At 37.7% G+C, this 17,452-nt stretch overlaps 1 protein-coding gene across 6 annotated transcripts in view; it reads left to right on the top strand.

Annotated features, from left to right (window-relative positions):
- The first annotated feature begins 5,388 nt into the window (after positions 1-5,388).
- LOC121300446 (DNA-binding protein RFX2-like) overlaps positions 5,389-17,452 on the top strand; it is a 38,290-nt gene continuing 26,226 nt past the window's right edge. For 2 of the 6 annotated variants that reach the window (XM_041229021.1, XM_041229020.1), the window contains exon 1: positions 5,390-5,557. The gene's annotated coding sequence lies outside the window, so the exon portion shown is untranslated. The other 4 variants (XM_041229019.1, XM_041229015.1, XM_041229017.1 and 1 more) reach the window with 4 other exon arrangements.

Raw genomic sequence — 17,452 nt, 5'->3', positions numbered from 1 at the left:
TAGCTCTGACAGCTCCAGTCTCACCTGCAATAATACATGAGAACAGCCTGTAAAGACATTGCTCCCATTACTAGCATTATACATGCATCATCTACATCAACACAGAAGAAATAACAAGCACGCATGGAGTGCAGAACACATGTCAGGGGAAACTGTGGGATTTCTATTATACACTGTTTCTTCTTTTCCTTTGTTAATTATTCCATTTTGATATATGTTTTTATTTATTTTCATGATGCAACACACAGTAATTCAATATTCATCCAATTACAATCAATATAAATAGACCATCGTTACTCAGTGTGAGGTCCAGCCCTTATCTTACCAACAATGTCTTAATCATCATACTAGTGTAAAATTGCAACAACTTATAAACATAATAATGTATAAAACGATAAGGCAATATTTATCAGTTCTGGGTGCCCTGTACCAAGGTATAACAAGAGCACCCTGGACTGACCCCTAACGCTCTCTTAAATACCCTGTGTTTGTGATGCTGCTGTTTGGGTATGGTTACCCCCAGGACAAAGCTGCCCGGTGTCCCCTTATATAGCCTCTATAGGTTACATAGACATTGAATTGTCTTCCCCCAAATGTAAACACATTGTTCAAGAACCAAACCCTAGGAGTTTAACACAAATTATACAAGATCATTGTTATCTGCTCACCTACAATGCCCTTCATCACACAGGTCCAGAGTATCTCTTCACCCAGCTGACCCACTATGTCCCTGCCTGCAAGCGGAAGTCCTCCGACTCTGGCCTGCTTGTTATCCCCAAGCAAAAGCGCACCACACTCGGAGAGCGCTCTTTTAGCTTCATGGCTCTGACTCTTTGAAACTCTCTCCCAGCTTTGGTGCGTGACCGTCGCTCACTTTAAATCAACTCTCAAGACCCACCTGTTCTCTTTCGCTTTCCATGCTCTTTAAGCCTGATATCTGCTATTAGCTGCTGTGTTGTTGCTACTGTTCCATGTATTATGCTACTGTATTATGCTTGTTTTTAATTTTTTTTTACTGTATATCATGTATTATGCGTTTCCCTGTAATTGAAGTATTATGGATTGTCTTGTTGTTACTGCATCTTGTAAAGCATTCTGTGATGGAGGTCCACTATGAAAGAACCTATATAAAATAAAGATTGGTTGATTGATTGATTGTTACAATAGAAACACATAGATTATACAAAAATAAAATGGTGTATCTAGAAATATAGAAACATCTCCAACAGGACCAGTATTAGTTTAGACCTGTATATTATGAACAAGTACTTTCCACAGCAGGGTGGCTGTCCTTAGCTTGGGGGAAGTTTGAAGGCTGCAAAGATGAGAATGCCAGCTGCTGTTTTACAGTAAGTGGGTCCACCTGTTTGCCTCCTAGCCAGCCAATCACAGACCCAAACCTAACAATGGTTAATGAAGTCATGAGTGTCTACATATTCAAAATACTCTTTTCAATGCAAAACTTCTCTTTTATCGTATACAGTATGTGCATGATAACATCTCAGTGAATAATTTTGACTGTGGCGCATCTAATAGTCTGTGTAGTTCAAAAATAAAGCAAACATCAGTCTACTCTTCTTGCAGATTTACTTTCTGACAGAATACTCACAAACGGCATTGCACTGCCACCCTGTGGCGTATTGGAGTATTACTGCACATTTTTTTCTGTTCCTTTTGAATATTACACAAAGCACCTATACCCAGTTCTGTTCAGTTGAATTGATTTGAACGTTAGCTACAGTGTTTCGACCTCTGCTTTCTTCAGATATCATGGCAGAAATAGCGAGGTAGACCGAAAAACTACCTGGCTATTTCTACCATGCTATCTGAAGAATGCAGAAGCAGTAACGTTGTAGTTAATTATTAAAAAAAAAACGGATTTATCAGTTTCTAGTGATTGATGAGTATCCTGATTCTCCCTGACTATAGCTGTTTTTGAATTATTTGTACTCCCTCCCTCTCTCTCTCTCTCTCTCTCTCTCATTACCACTAGAGGGAGGAAATAGTCTTGAACTCGGGTAAGAAGCTGTGCCTGTCTGAAAACAAAATGCCGTCACAATCATCATCCATCATATGACTGGGAATGAGATTGGAACATTCTTTACGACAGTGACCGATAACCCGGCGCAGTTTTTCATAGAATTAGAAATCTCAGGAATCAACCAGTCCCTGTTAAGGGCTTGTCACAATTCCAGTAAATGAAATGGTATACTGTGTAGAGATCCCGTGCATAGAACGACCACACAGTTCTAAAATAATTAGAATGACAAAATAAAGTGTTACTGACAGTCCAGTGTCTAGTTCCATTCCCCCTGAAATTCAACTGTATGGACACAAGCCTTCATGCTAGTGCTGTAAAATGCTCTAAAAAATTCAGCTGTGGCCTATCAGGGTAGAGGCTGAAGGAAATAAACTCAGAATGATAGCAAACAGACAATGGAAGAGGTCAGTCAACACATTGAAAGCTGCTTCCTTCGCAGACATGTATTGCTGTACAACAAATCTACAGTTTTGTTAGGGGGCCATACAAAAGCCACACAATTTGACAGCTGGGATTTGAGCCGCCTCTCAGTCCCAAGCACTAACCTTCACACCACACTTCATTCCCTCTTGAGTTTTCTATTTATAACCATGTGTTTCAATAGGCAGTGTGGTCTTGCGGTGAGACGAGAGCCAGGAGCCTTGGGTTTGAATCCCTACCCAGGCAACAAGCTTTCCCTGTGACACATCGCTGGACTGAGTTTGTGTCACTTTAAATTGTGGCAGAAACGCTACTCATATTGAGCTATCCAAGAGTTTCCTAATGTTAGATTATCGGCTGGTTACAGCAATTGGCAATCTGGCAAAAACAGTTGCTACAAATTATTTTTGTGGTGTAATATGCTCAATGATTAATAAATAGAATTAATAAATAAAAATGACAAGCTAGTCTTACTAGTGTAGCAGCTGCTGTGTTCCCCAGTCATTTTCAATTTGACATAACAGTATTATGCACTTTGATGGCCGTTGGCTGCATTCTTCCATAGTTTAGTCTTTAGAAACCAGACCTTGTTGGCTGGTTTTATCTGTAGGCACACAGGTTTTCTCCCTCTCTGAAGTATTCTTGCCATGTCACCCTGTGCACTAAACTGGCCTGCTCTTAATGCTATCTCCACCTGCCTATTTTTTCTGTTTTTTTTTCCACAGGGATGCAGAACAAAATATAAAGAAATGACAAAAGCATTTTAGCAGAAAGCACAATAGAATTTTTTTTTAGATTCACGCGACGCCCAACTTTGCACTGGAGGAAAGGTTTAGTTGCTCAAGTGCTAAGCACTCCTCTGACCCATCTTAATCGATAAAATACGATGACAACTGTTTACACATTTGCAATAGGATGACAGGGTGCTAACAGTGAGCTATGCTGCCCAGTCATTCTCCATTAGGTTTCCTGGTGGGCCACATTGCAGGAATTCCATAACAAGACGAGGGTCCAGTGTATCATGTGATCTCACAGACTCCAGGATTGCCGTGATATGAAGCACTGGTTTTAATGCAAACTTCTATTTTAGATTTAAGCATCTAACGCCTGTTTTCACAAACCACGATTAACACTAACCTTGGACTCATCTGTGTTAATTTAGGCAAAGTCATCCAAGATTAGAGCTAATCAGGGTCTGTGAAACTTGAATTCACTAAATACAACAAACAGGCCAAGTTATCAAAAAGTATAACATGAGCAACTATTTTCATCCAGTGCAAAGTTAGACATCTTATGAATCAAAAAAAATAATAACTGCAACTCCATGGTAAGAATGGAAAGGTGGAACAGGAGTTCTTCAAAAGCAGCAATCACTTATTTTGCATAAGAGGTCAGCTATGCTTCTCAGCAAAACAGGTTACTGGCACTTCTGCATCTATCCACTCCTACTACACCCCTGGCTGCCTCTTATTATTTGTTTATTTAGCAGATGCCTTATGCAAGGTGACTTACAGACACTAGGGTGTGTGAACTGTGCATCAGTCAATAACAACGACAATAACAATAAGTGAGTTGCTCAGGGTCACGCAGCAAGTGAGCTGGGATTTGAATGGACCTCCTGGTTACAAGCCCTTTTCTTTAACCACTGCACCACACAGCCTCCCATATTATATCCCACAAACCTTACAACAGGGTAGTTTAACCCCGACCAATCAGTGGCTACTATCAGCCACCCTGCCTCCTGCCAGGTGCACGTAATGACCCCTGGAGTCCTTTCCCGGGCTTGGTAGGGGTCAGTGCTGGTGCAAGGCTGCACCAATGGTCCCGTACAGGCGAACGGTGTCTGCAGCGGGGTAAGCGGCTCCAAGGCGCGGGAAGCATTGCACACCCTGCAGCTTAGCTCTACAAAGCTGCATGGTTTAGTGCATGCACAGTTCAAGCACTGGCTCACACACCAGCCCTTTGTTACAACATTTAATTCCACATGGAGAGTGGAGGCGACGCAGACCCACTCATGTGACCCGCAAATCGACATAAAAAGCTGCAGACCCGCGACAACCATTGTAAATAAAACGCATATGTAAGAGCTGTTTGGGTGATTAAAAAAACTGACGATTTTCACGACCACCACATGACTGGATGTACACTCCATTCATTGATGTATTTAATTCAAGCTGCAAATTGTATAATTTTTAATTAACCAATGTTGTTGTTTTCTTTTATAGATTCCAAATGTAATTTTAATAATTTATGCCAGATTAATCATTGTCCAAAATGTTCGCGACGACGGGTACAATAGCGCTGAGTTACTGGTGAGTGTCTGGCTGGGTAAAATCTGGATTAGGGTCAAACGAAAATGAAAGGCGTGGTCAGTGACTGTCACTAAGACAGTCAATCATCCTTAAAACCTTACTGACTTTCTCCGCAAAGGTGGTCACTCTCTACGTATTCACAACGCTGTCAATGTGATACCCCCGGGGAAACGGGTCACTAGTAGCTTCTATCGACTATATAATGTCGAACCACCACACAAAATAGCTAGCCCCTGCTTTTTCGAGACAGTCCCTTGTGCGGCAAACCATTATCAAGTTCCTTACACGAAACAAAATGAATCGAGTGAAAAAAGGCCAAGGACGAAGTCACATATTCTGTGAAAAGGCTATGTTGAAGCCAAGAAAAAAAAAAACAAATTAATATATATATATATATATATATATATATATATATATATATATATATATATATATATATTTTTTTTTTTTTTTTTCCACGCTCAAGATGGCGTCCCGCCCGCCCAGCTCTCCCTCCCCCACCATCCAGTTCCCGCGACAGGAAAGAAGCGAGAACGCGCCAGTGATCTCGTCCGCCGCGGGAGGAAGGGGGAGGGTGGAAGAGGTTTGGCCCGCCTTTTTCCCTTGCCTTTGCCGTTGATGACGTATAGAGAAGAGGGTAGCAACAGTTGCCTCGAGACCCCCGCGCGCCATAGTGACTGTAGTCGTGGAGACAGTTACTTACCAACGGGAGCAACACGCAGCAACAGCAGCAGCAACGAGAGAGAGTGAGAGCAGCCAGGGCAGAACTAAACACAAGGCAAAGGTGAATATATCTATATGGATACGATGTATTGCTTTTACTCGCTACGAAAACGGGATTTATGTTTTTTCACAACCCCCCAAAAATCACCACAAAAGGCGATTGGTTCCAAATGGAGTTGGGGGTTTCCTTTGATTCGTTTTTTCCTTCTTCTTAAAAATCAATCATGCAACCGGGGGGTTAACATTTTGGATGCAATTTACCGTATACAACTCGAACCCCCATTTTCTTTTTTTTTTTTTCAAGTCAGACAGAAGACGTGTGTATTTCAGCTTTTTAATTGAAGTGTAGTTTCCCCTATTTTAATTTTCTTTAAAAAAAAAAAAAAAAAAAAAAAAAAAAAAAAAAACACCGAGTGTTCGGGGAGAAATATACTGGGCTGTACACAGTGAGTTACTAGCGAGAGAAAGGCCGTGAAAAAAAAACTTTTCTTAAACTCCAAGCAAGTTAGGTATGAGTCACTTTGTTTTTATATTTAGTATTTAACAATTTTAAGGTGTTGTATTTTAAAATGCGTAATATACCAGCCCTACAGTTGTAGCACATCGTCGGAACCAGGCAATCGCTTGTGAATACTGACGTAAAAAGTAACACGCCTATTAATAATAATTAGAATCATACATCTGCTTCACATTTCTCTTGAATCAGTGCTTGTATTTGTTTTAATTGTTGTTTTGGTCGTAAATAGCCTTAAGTTTCGAAAATGTTCTCGCCACCTGTTTTAGCTATTTTAGTATTTTGGAATCAGTTGCGACAACGTTTTAAGCGCAATTTTAATCTTAAACCAAGTGCGTTTTCCTCCTTAGGTTTGTTGTTTTCCTGGGTAGAATGATAAGACGTGCCGTATAGTATTTAAAATCCTCCAAAGTTTAACGTGCGTGAGATTGTTATTTTAGCTACTCAGTGTTTTAATCGTAGACATCAGCGAAGCTTGTTGCTTCTGACTGAAAATAAGCTGAGTACTTTCTACTGTCGTTGTAAATATAATCAATGGAAACCTGTCAGAGTATTTTTTATGTGTTTCTGTTTGAAAGTATATAACAGTAATCGTGTGCTAAATGTGTTCCCCACTGTAGAGGTTTGTAGTGCCTTTATAGGTGTAAAATAACGAGCAGGGCCTGGAAGTAATCTGTTTATGTACAATGTTTATTCCTTTAAAACATGAAAGATATTGCACCTTTCAGATATTGCACTACCTATTTTGACTAGCAGGTTTTTCCAATGAAGTGTATGATCTGCTTGGGGTCCCTAGAATGTAAATACAACAACAGAACCATGCTGTTTTCCCAAAATAGCTTTTATGAAAGTCAGCAAAGTTGCACAAGCAAGCTGTATGGTCAGTGATTTCATAACTAAGCTCTGGTCACCTAAAAGTGACTTTTTGGTTTTCATAATTTCTTTTCTTTAATGTTCAGAAAAATATCTAACCTAGGCATGTGTTATTTTGAAGTCCTCCAAGTTTCAGTATTTGGAAAGTCTAATTAATAACTGCTTAAGGGACCGTATAAAATGTATCTTATTAAATCTAACATTGTGTACTATATGCAGGCACATTAACATGACAAACTGTATGCAATGCCTCAGAGCACTGTAGTCAGTTGTTCCAACAGCATTTAGGCAGCTTTTACTGGTTTAACTGTCATCCACAGACTGTTTATTGTTCAGAAGCTCCAAGCTAGGCTAGGCAAGCAACATTTATTTGTTCAGCCTGCTGCTAGCTTTAAAGTTGTACAGACTGGTTAATATCTAAACAGTGGCGATTGACATTAACTTGTCTGTTAGAAAGACTGACATACTTTGGGATCAGTACCTAATGCATTTAGAATTCAAACTACATGGTTTAAAAATCCAACTGTATCGATTTGAACGTTTAGTAAACCTACTTTCTACAGAAAGTTTATTACTAACCTGGTAATCGGTACTGTCAGAAATATTTAGCTTGTTTTTAAAGAAAAAAAGTTTAAATTCTCCACTTGAAGTAGGAGGGGAAAAAAGAAGAGAAATCAGATTTCAGGTATTTTTTATTTATTTATTTTTTAAATTTAAAGAAACCTATTAGTTGTACAGCATTTATTATGCAGTGCCATTTGTTCCAAAACTGTCCAGCCGTTAATTTGTCAATTTGTTTGTCAGTTGGTCTATTTGTCCAGCAATTTGTCCATACATTTGTCAATTCATACAGTAATTCATAAACATATTTGTTAATTCATCTAATAATTAATTAATGAATTTGTCGAAAGGCTGTACGGACCTGCAAATTTCCAATCAACAGACAAACTTCTAACTGTCAATCTTGCACTGTGCGGAAAACACTGCAATCTTTCTAGCCAATGGGAGCACACGCTAATATTTTAATCGATGAAAATCCAGTCTCACTCAACTGCTTCTGCCAATAATATTGCAGTTTATTAGAAGGGCCTTTCAAAAGCTATTCTATTTAACAAGATACTCGACTCCACTGATTTTCAATGGAGACTTCCGTCTCTGCGCGCAAAGCATTGTGGTATATAGTTAGGCAAAAAAAAATTTATTTGGAGTCAATGGAGGTGTTACAAATTTTGCTGGTTTTTGCAATGTTAAAGAAATGCATCAAACTTTTGAAGTTGTTTTCACATTTGCCCAAGGCCTTTTGAAGAAAACGGCAACATTAGTAAATTGACAATACGTAATTATTATGAAAAATGCTATTTTCTGAGCACAGTCCTGTTCCACAGTGCATTTTAATCAACAAATTATTAGATTAACAAATTGACTAATTCACAAATTGACCAGTTCATGAGTTGACAAACAAATTGATTAATGGCCTGATAGTTTTGGCACAAATGGTGCTCCATATTTTATTGTCATAGCTACATTCATGTACAAGATTCTTAAGGAAAGGTTACTGTATAAAAAGTAATCAGATTTAATAATGATACTCAAAGTAATTGCATTCTTGTTTATTAGCAGGTTTCTTTATTTTTAACATACAAAAATCTGAATGATTTGATTCTTGCACTCTCCACAATACTCTATTTCCACACACATTTTAATTCAATTAAATATATTGTCACTGGTAATGGGACACACAGCTACAGGTGCTACCGCACCATACGTATTTTATAAGGAGAACCTTATGACTAATATAGGAAATAATTAATAATGGATCTGTGAATTGGGTAAAGAAGAATGGTCCTTTCAAAGTTTTCTGTTTGTCTGTTACCAAGACACATTTGTTAGTGCATTGAAGAATGTTAGCAGATCATTGCCTTTTGCGAAATGTACTTAACTAAATAACAAGGTACTTGGTAAACCTATGTACAGGTTTATATCTCTAGTATCCAGGTAGACAAGCTATTGACAGATTTAGCACAAAAATCGCCTACAGTTTAACTCCAACCGGAGTGATCTGTCTTTGACAAGCTTTGTTTGTTTTGTGTGTGCATCTGTGTGTAGGTGTGTGTTTTTTTTTATTAATTAAAACTTGCCAGCATTCAAATCGGGGTAGAAATGTTTTGAAAAGGAGGGCACATACCTGTTCGACCTGGCAACCACCTGATAATAAGACCTGGCTGCTGTCAACAGCAGTGTAAAAAAACACCAAAATTAAAACCTCTGGGGCCTTCAGTACAACTGACAATCAAATCACAGGTGCTCCTTTTAAAATGAAGAATGAACAGTGGAGCTTGGCCTTTAAACGTTGCGCTAATGAGCATGTTAATTAGTCTTCAGAGCTTTAAACCTGAAAGGCTGTTCTGGGGTTTCTTTTCATTGTATTGTACCAAAGTGTCTCCTTTCGTTAAACAAGGTACCCAGTCCTTTTAAAAAAGAAAACTGCCATAAAGAAAGCCTCTTCCTTCTCTTTTATACAGTATCTTATCAGATATACGGTAACATTTCCATGTGCTTATCTAATTTTTGATTTCAGTTAAAACTAACAATAGCAATGGCAGATGTTTAAGAAGGTTTCTGCCTTCTCATTTTGCCTGGTGAATACATTTACATGACATCAATGAAACGCTCAATCAAAATACTACTTTGGATCACGTAAAAAGGTACCTAGTCTAGAAAACATAGTCTAAATTAGGTAGCATCCACACTGGCAGAGCAACGAGAGTGAAGTTGCCAAGTGTCAATCCACACCAGACACAACTTCGAAATGATCCAAAAGACTGGAAATATGCATTATTATGCACACTTATGCATTCCTACGGAACATACTGGAGATGGGCTGTCCCATTACAAAACAGTTCTTGTTTTGATAAAAGGTTACCACCCTGACCTCCGGCAACTCTGTTGTAAAATAAAGGTTAGAGTTATTGAACATTCCTATATATCCAACAATTTTATTGTTAGTAGTAATTGTACAGTTGTAGTCGTAGTATAGTTGAACTGATATTTTCAACAAAATTATTTTATTGTTATACATTTATATATACAACTTACTGCAACCTCAGTTGTGTTTCTTTACAAATTCCTTCATTGATCTTTTTTGTTTATAACTTAAATATTTTAAATTGAAACATTTCTTATTATTTATTATGATTATTGCGTTGTTGTTAAGCACTACATAATAACTATCTTTATTATTATTACATTATAATCTGTGTTATGCACAGGTCACCACTTAACTTGTTTTTACTTTTATTTAGTTTTTCTTTTTTAAAACAGTCTGGTGAACTTGACAGCACATGCTTTATAAATCTGGCTCATAATCTTCAAAACTATGTATGAGCTTGGTAATGTTAGGATGCATCACATAGAATACAAACGTGTTGCTGGCTTTGTTTTACAACGTATAGAATAGTAGGACCTCGCTAATATTTGTTTGTTTGGTGAATCTCCACAAAACCTAATGCTGTGTGTATGTAAAAACCACCTTCTTGTCATGGATTTGTGCCACAGAACAATTTAATGAACAACACATTATTTATCACAAAAACAAACAAAAAAAAAGCCATAGTTTAAAATTAGACTACATGTTCAAGTTGTGTGACTGCAAGACCTTTTTTGTGCAAAAGTGCACATTTTTCATTTAAATGCTAGACATGTTTATTTTTGCTTATTACAAAACCTATTTTTATGCAACTTGCATAAACGGAAAGAAAATATCTTGGTGCTAAATGCACCACCTGCAAGCCACGACTACTGGTACTATATAAAAATCGCTTTACCCTACTCACCAGAGACACCAACAACCGATGCAATGTTCACCCAGGCATTCTTTCTTTTGTTCAATTTGCAATCATATAATAATAGATACTGCTTCACCTCATAAATATTTTTTTTTGTCTTCCATGATTAACGCGTTTTGAGGCGTGTGTTTGACGTGTGACAAGGGTGTTAGCCTTGCTTCTGATTGGTCAGTTTGATTCCAGTCGTGCAAATGATAATAATAATAATAATAATAATAATAATAATAATAATAATAATAATAATAATAATAATTAAAAACATATGTAAAAAAAATAATCAGTGCACAGGGAATCTGGTTAAAAATGGCCTGCACAAAAATATGAAAAACTTGTTATGCCTTGTAGTTTAACATTTTCATTTGCATTTTTGAACTACTAGTTTCTGCATAAAAATATTTTGTGCTTGCACAGGCAGGTTAAGATAAAACCTGCACCACAGAAAAAAACAACAAAAAAAAACAGGTATAGACTAGATTGGATTAGGTTTAGCTGTAACTGACTCAATCTGAATATTGCTACATTGATGAATTACTGAAAACGGATTTATACAATTAAAGGTTACTTCTGCCACTGTTTAGGCCATTAGTACAGTCCCTGTTCTCCCCAATATAGCACCCTTTGCAATGCTTGCAGAGGTGAGGGAAGAATCAAAGAATTAATGTCGGTTTGTTTCAATTATAGTATCAAATTCTGTCAAAATATTGCTAGCTGACATAAAGATATAGGGTAAGCAGGCTTTGGGTTTGATGAAAACTGTATAATGCCAGGAAGCAGCGGCAGGACTATCAGAATATAACTTAAATGGAAACTTCCCTTGATCTGAAGGTAGCTGCACCAGAGGTGATGCAGGTGTTCTTAAAGCTATGGCTGTCAGGAGTGGTTACACTGTGGGAAGAATAAACCACTTGATAGCAGACAAAATGACTGACTGGTTACATTTTGGACAGGCGGATAGATAGTTGTCTCAAAGCAATTAGGTGAAATCTACTATATAAAAAACATCTCATTCCAAAATGTTTTAGGTTTTGTTTTAGGGCTCTTCTGATTCTACACGTATTGTGTATGGAAGAGTAAAGTCTAGCTTTACAGTCAACTATTCTTATTACCAGGCACGAAATCGGTTTTCTGACTGGTAATTTCAATATTTCACTGTATTTACTTAGTTAAAAAATCGTATTGATTTTAATTTAATTTATTTATTTGAAAACCATTTCCCTTTGCTGGCCAAATATCTATGTAGACTTTGTAACAACCCAAGTGCTGTAATTTCAAATATAGATAATAAGATGACTTTTTTTTCACTGCCGATTTTGAATGATTCTGGGTCCATTCTTGTCAACGCCCCCTAGGTATGAATTGGATTTTGATCTTAATTGGGGGATGGGCAATGACAAGATTGATTGTTATTACTGGGGTGATAAATATTAAATGAAAGGATGTGCAATTTAAAAATAGGTCTGATAAATTGATATTGAACACCCCATTTAGTTTCAGGAAATAAGAATAAAAGCTACACAGGATATATTGTGAAAGAAAGAATAGTTAAATGTTTCACATTTATCCTTTTAGTTCCTCCTTGGCATACAAGACAGTTTCAAGTGCTAGAAAGGGGACCTGTGGAAAGCTGGTGTCTATTAGATATTTTGTTGGGTTTTATAATTTGATCCAGTTTTGTTCTGCTTCACTACAGCTGGACCTAGGACGACAATTTTATTTATTTATGTTTTTAAAAGCAACTTCACATTTTTCAATGTTCTTCAGTTAAACAGGCTAAAGTCAATTACAGGAATCTCGTGGAACAAAGAAATATGTTTAAGACAAAAAAAAAGGACCTAAATTCTCAAGATGCGTGTTGCAGCTTGTGTTCTGGTAAGTGTCCCCCCCCCCCCAGCTCGTATCCATGGGCATTCTTAGAATTCCACCCAACTTGTATCGTAGCTACACACAACAACTAATAAAATTTACTGACAATAACAGCAGACAAGGCTAAAATTAGCATTACAAAGGGTATTATGCTTTTTTTTTTGGTCATTTATTCAACGACTGTGAAAAATGGCCTCAGAATACTAAGTCGCACCCTGGTGACACTCTTTTTATGAAAACTTGCCATCGCCCCTTTCATTTGCTGCTATTTTATATTAATATAATGCTGTCTCAACAAGAGTAGCTAAGCAGCGAGCCCATCTATTCAAGCCTTTCAGTCTTGGCTTTCGCTAACATTACATTTCAACTCTATTAATAACCATGTTTAGTTTAGTTCCCATTTAAAACTACCCTAGATTTAAGCATGTGGACAGACGGGGTTGTGGTCAAGGGCAAGTGCCTTGAAAGACCTCTTGTTATTGAAGTTCAGATTTTATACCCCCATTTACACTTGCTAGCTGTCACTAAATGGTTTCGCTGAATCCTGCTTTGTTGCAGATGTAAACAGCTACAGTGGCTGTCCTACTACTTAGTCAGCCATTCAGCCATAGTGGAATACATTAACTCCACTGCACAATAGAAGTAGATGGTTTTTTGTTAAACCTCGTTTCTGCCCCAGGTGTCCAATAGTTTAATATTAAGAATGCTTTTAATTGGGATTAATTAGCCCCAACACAATACATCGAGAGACAACTATTGCCACATTATTTTGACAACAAAGACTTGTGGTTCTTGCAGTATAGAGTATTTAAATCTGATCAGCCCAGATTGGGTTTATATATTCCCTGATCCATACACCACTGTTTTTGAGGTAGGAGGCTTAGAAGTGGCTATATTAGACTGTCTAGTTACTGCCTAGTTTCATTTGGCAAATTGTGGCCAATTGGGGAATTGTAGCCCTTTCAGTTTCATTGTTCTGTTTGTGTTTGGGATATTGGCCTGTATGCAGTTGGTCAGAATATTTATTTATTTTTCTATATCCAAATGAATTTTTTCCATGTTTTTGCATTGTCTGTTTCACACAAGTTTTTTTCAACACTATTATTCTGGGCCATATTTGCTAAGCTTTTTACTGCCAGCACTCTATTATAGTGAGAAATTGAACAAAGGCTGTGAGAAAGAAGGCAGGCTTGTTTACATCAGCTGCCTAAACTTAGGACACTTCATATGGATAAGTAATAGGGAGATTCTGATCAGGGCCTTTCAAGGCAGAGCCAAGGTTGAACAAAGCAGGCATTTTGTCAACACTGTCTTCGGCACTTTTAGCAATGTTACAATAACATAAATGCACATGCTTAATGTCTTTTAATAGGTGAACAGAATGGGTTGGAAACTCCACACTCGTCCTGCATCCAGTACTGTTTTTTTTGACTACTCCAGTTTAGATATCCTTTCCAAAAGTCTCACCTGTGTTTATAGGTTTTATGGTTCATAACAGTTCATGCAGTTATAGGAGAGGAACAATTTATTTAACAAGGGCCTGATTACTCAAATAATATATACTGTATCACTGAGGGTAGTACTGAAACCCAGGACTGTGTGTAGAGTTAGTTTAAGTTTCTAACCCTGAAAAGGATACAAGGTTAGTTTAAACATTACATTATGTATGGGAAATATTTTAATTAAATGTTTATAAATATTGAGTGTTTTATTTTTTATGTACCATTAAACAGTGCTTTGGGGTTTAGATTAGCAAAATCTAAATTCCAAAAAAGTCCCTTTACAAATTGCAGTTATTGTAAAAGATCTATTAACAAAAAGTAATTCAGGCAAGTCCCTTTCTGCTTCTTGGATTGAGACTTCCAGCAGAGGTTTTAAAGTGTGTCTCCAGAGAGCTGTCAGACAGTAGACACCACGCTCACCGTGACGTGATGCTGCTGATTCTGGCTTGTGTGTTCACCCATCGACAGAGCTGGAGAGCGTGCTGGCCCTTTAATTATTGCTAGTGGAACGGGCAGGCTTCATTTGCAGAGTGTCAGTGTGGATTTCACAAAGCCTCCTTCTCGAATTGGCTCGAGACTGGGAACTCATTAAGCAGCTCCTGTGTTTACACTGCAAGAGTCAGGTTAAACTGACAGAGTTCTGATTTTAATCTTCAGCTGCACATGGAAAGTTGAGAAGGCTTTTTTATTTTTTATAAATCTATTTTAATTATGTTTTTAACCACATAACTGACTTTAGTGGGGAATTAAGCAGCTAGAACAATGATCAGTCATTTATTTTCTCAGGTTTTTAAAGCAGAGTTTTAGTTGTGCATTAAGAGTAACTCTTTCTGATTCAAACTCTATATGGCTATGCTCAATTTGCTTGGTAGTGTTTGGATAAAACCACCATGTGTTTCGGTTACAGTTTGGTTTAAACCCTTCTTGCAGTTCGGCAGAATGTGTTCCCTACAGGTCAAAGTAAAACAATGTTGGTAAACCTGCTCTATACAATAGAAAATGTGGCTGCTGTAGCCCCAGGATAGGTTTGTAAATTAGCGGTCTCAGTATACTGTACTGGTTAAAGCGGACAGGTGTAGTGGTTTGATCACTGGCTTCAGTTCAGACCTGGGGCACCAGGTTCTTAACCCACAAAGATAATTGAAGCTGAACTGAGGCCAGTTAGAGGGCTTCTCATGGGTGGCGCGTATAAGGCTTGGGGAGGCTAAGCCTCCCCAAAATAAATTGCCCAAACCCTCGCAAGAAATTGTTCTGACCAACACAAAAAATATTTGTGAGAGAAGATGGATCTATTTTTTTTATTTTTTTTTCCCCGCAAGCGGGCAAAGCAGGTCTAACAAACATATTTCTCGTGTTTCTACTGCGCAACCGCCACAGCACTAGGACAGCTGGGATATCAAAATCAACACTGTAGACTGAGATACAGGATTTAGTTGCATTTCATTGGAGGAGACAATGCTTGGCTGGTTTAACGTCAATTCTTCCCGCCGATCTGAGCCTTCCATACCACTGCAGGAGGAGCAGACGAAAGCTCTGACTCCTTTTCGCTCATTCGCTTGCCTGCAACATTCAATTCACAATTTCAACATTTATTCTAATTGCTGTTATCTGTACAAACCGCTTGATCCGAATCTGATTTTACAGAACTTGTGGCAAAATACTTTCGTAGCATACTGTCTGTTTTAATGCACCACCGTTTTGTGAGAATTTGTAACTGCATGTGACGCTACAATGAGAACATAGTTCCTTCGACTGTTTGTTTGAACAAATGCCACCTTTCAGAACACTGTTTGTGGTTCCAGATTATGAATGTTTCTGATGTTTTTTCTTTAGATTTTTCCAGTCATTCACTCCATTTTCAGAAAGCGGGGTCTTTTGAACGTCTGAAAGTGTCTGCAAGGAAGGCAGAAAACCGCATCTGCCTGCTTACTTTACTGTAAATATGAAAGTGTATTTTAATATTCTGATGAAAATGAATGGTTTTGCTTACCAAAGACAGTTTTCAGATGCACAGGTAAACAAGGCTATGATGGTTCTGTTGCAGTATCACCAGGGTTCAAAATACAGGATTTAGTTTTATTTCAATGTCACTCGAGCAGACAGTGCTTGGCTGGTTTACGTCCATTCTTCCACCGATCTGAGTCCCATATAGATATTCAAAAGTTTACGGTAAGAGTGCAGTTATTTATTAATTTTTTTAAATATACCTTATGAAGTACATTGAATGCCCCATGATTATATACGATAGTAAGTGCTTGTTTAATAGGAGCTTAATAGTCAGTATTAATAATTGACTTAAATTGGTGTGACATGATGGAAATGATGTTCAAAATTGGTGTAGGTACTGTAGGACTGCAGAACAGGTTAACAGATTTAAAGGTTTAAAAAAAAACAGTGCAGCTTGTTATCCTTACTGTTGTTCTAATTTGCTTAACTGAGCATAACATGTTTTAAAGTGCCAGCTATTGCTATGTTAAACTTCATTTATTTGGCCACCTTATGTTGAGAAAAAAAAAAACAAACAAACAACAATGTCAAATATATATGTAGCACCCAAGTGGTTTCGACGTCTGTTTTGTGCTATACGTTGTGCAAGTTCTCAAAAAGATGCAGGAGAATGAATCCAGTTTACAGCGTTTTAGTGTTCATCAGTCCAACTATTTTTCAAACTCAACACAATGAATGAAACTTAGTGTTCAGACTCGCTGGTAACAGAGTAATAAAACAAACAAACAAAAATCTTTGTCATATATATATAATGTGTGTGTATCTTACTGTACAATAAATGCTGGGGGAAAAGTGTGGAATACTAGCCTCCCCAAACAAAAGACTCACGCGCCACCTATGGGGCTTCTTGATGCCGTTTACCTCTGAACCCCTGAGTGTGAATCTTGCTCAGTTCACAATGGGTCTGATGGTTTCACTTAATTGCAATTGTCCCTCACCTTTCATGGGCAGTTTTTTCTACTTTGGTGTGGCTCAAAGGTGTTGTATGCATGTCCCATTACATAAAGCACATCTACTGTAAGTCCATAACTGATGAACATTCTGTTATTAGTGTTAGAGACCTCAGCATGTTATCAGTATTTTTCCAACAGTATGATGCTGCTTAGCAGTTATGTCAAACTAGCTATCCTGCACCTGCCTTTCTGCCTGAGCTAAGAATTCTTTTCAAACTGCTATACAACTGCCCAGTGCTTTTCCCTGCCCGACACACCCCAATAGCTTACTGTGCAAACAGCTGTAAAACAGACTGGATGATACACCAGTAATAAACAACTGAAATTGAACAAACTAACCTACATTTAAGAGAACCGACAAACCCAAAACACTTGAGTATTGATTTGAAAAAGACACCG

This window comes from Polyodon spathula, chromosome 26, assembly GCF_017654505.1.
Source record: "Polyodon spathula isolate WHYD16114869_AA chromosome 26, ASM1765450v1, whole genome shotgun sequence".
NCBI lineage: Eukaryota > Metazoa > Chordata > Actinopteri > Acipenseriformes > Polyodontidae > Polyodon > Polyodon spathula.
Note: the sequence above shows the minus strand (reverse complement) of the source record. Positions and strands in the feature narration are given on the sequence as shown.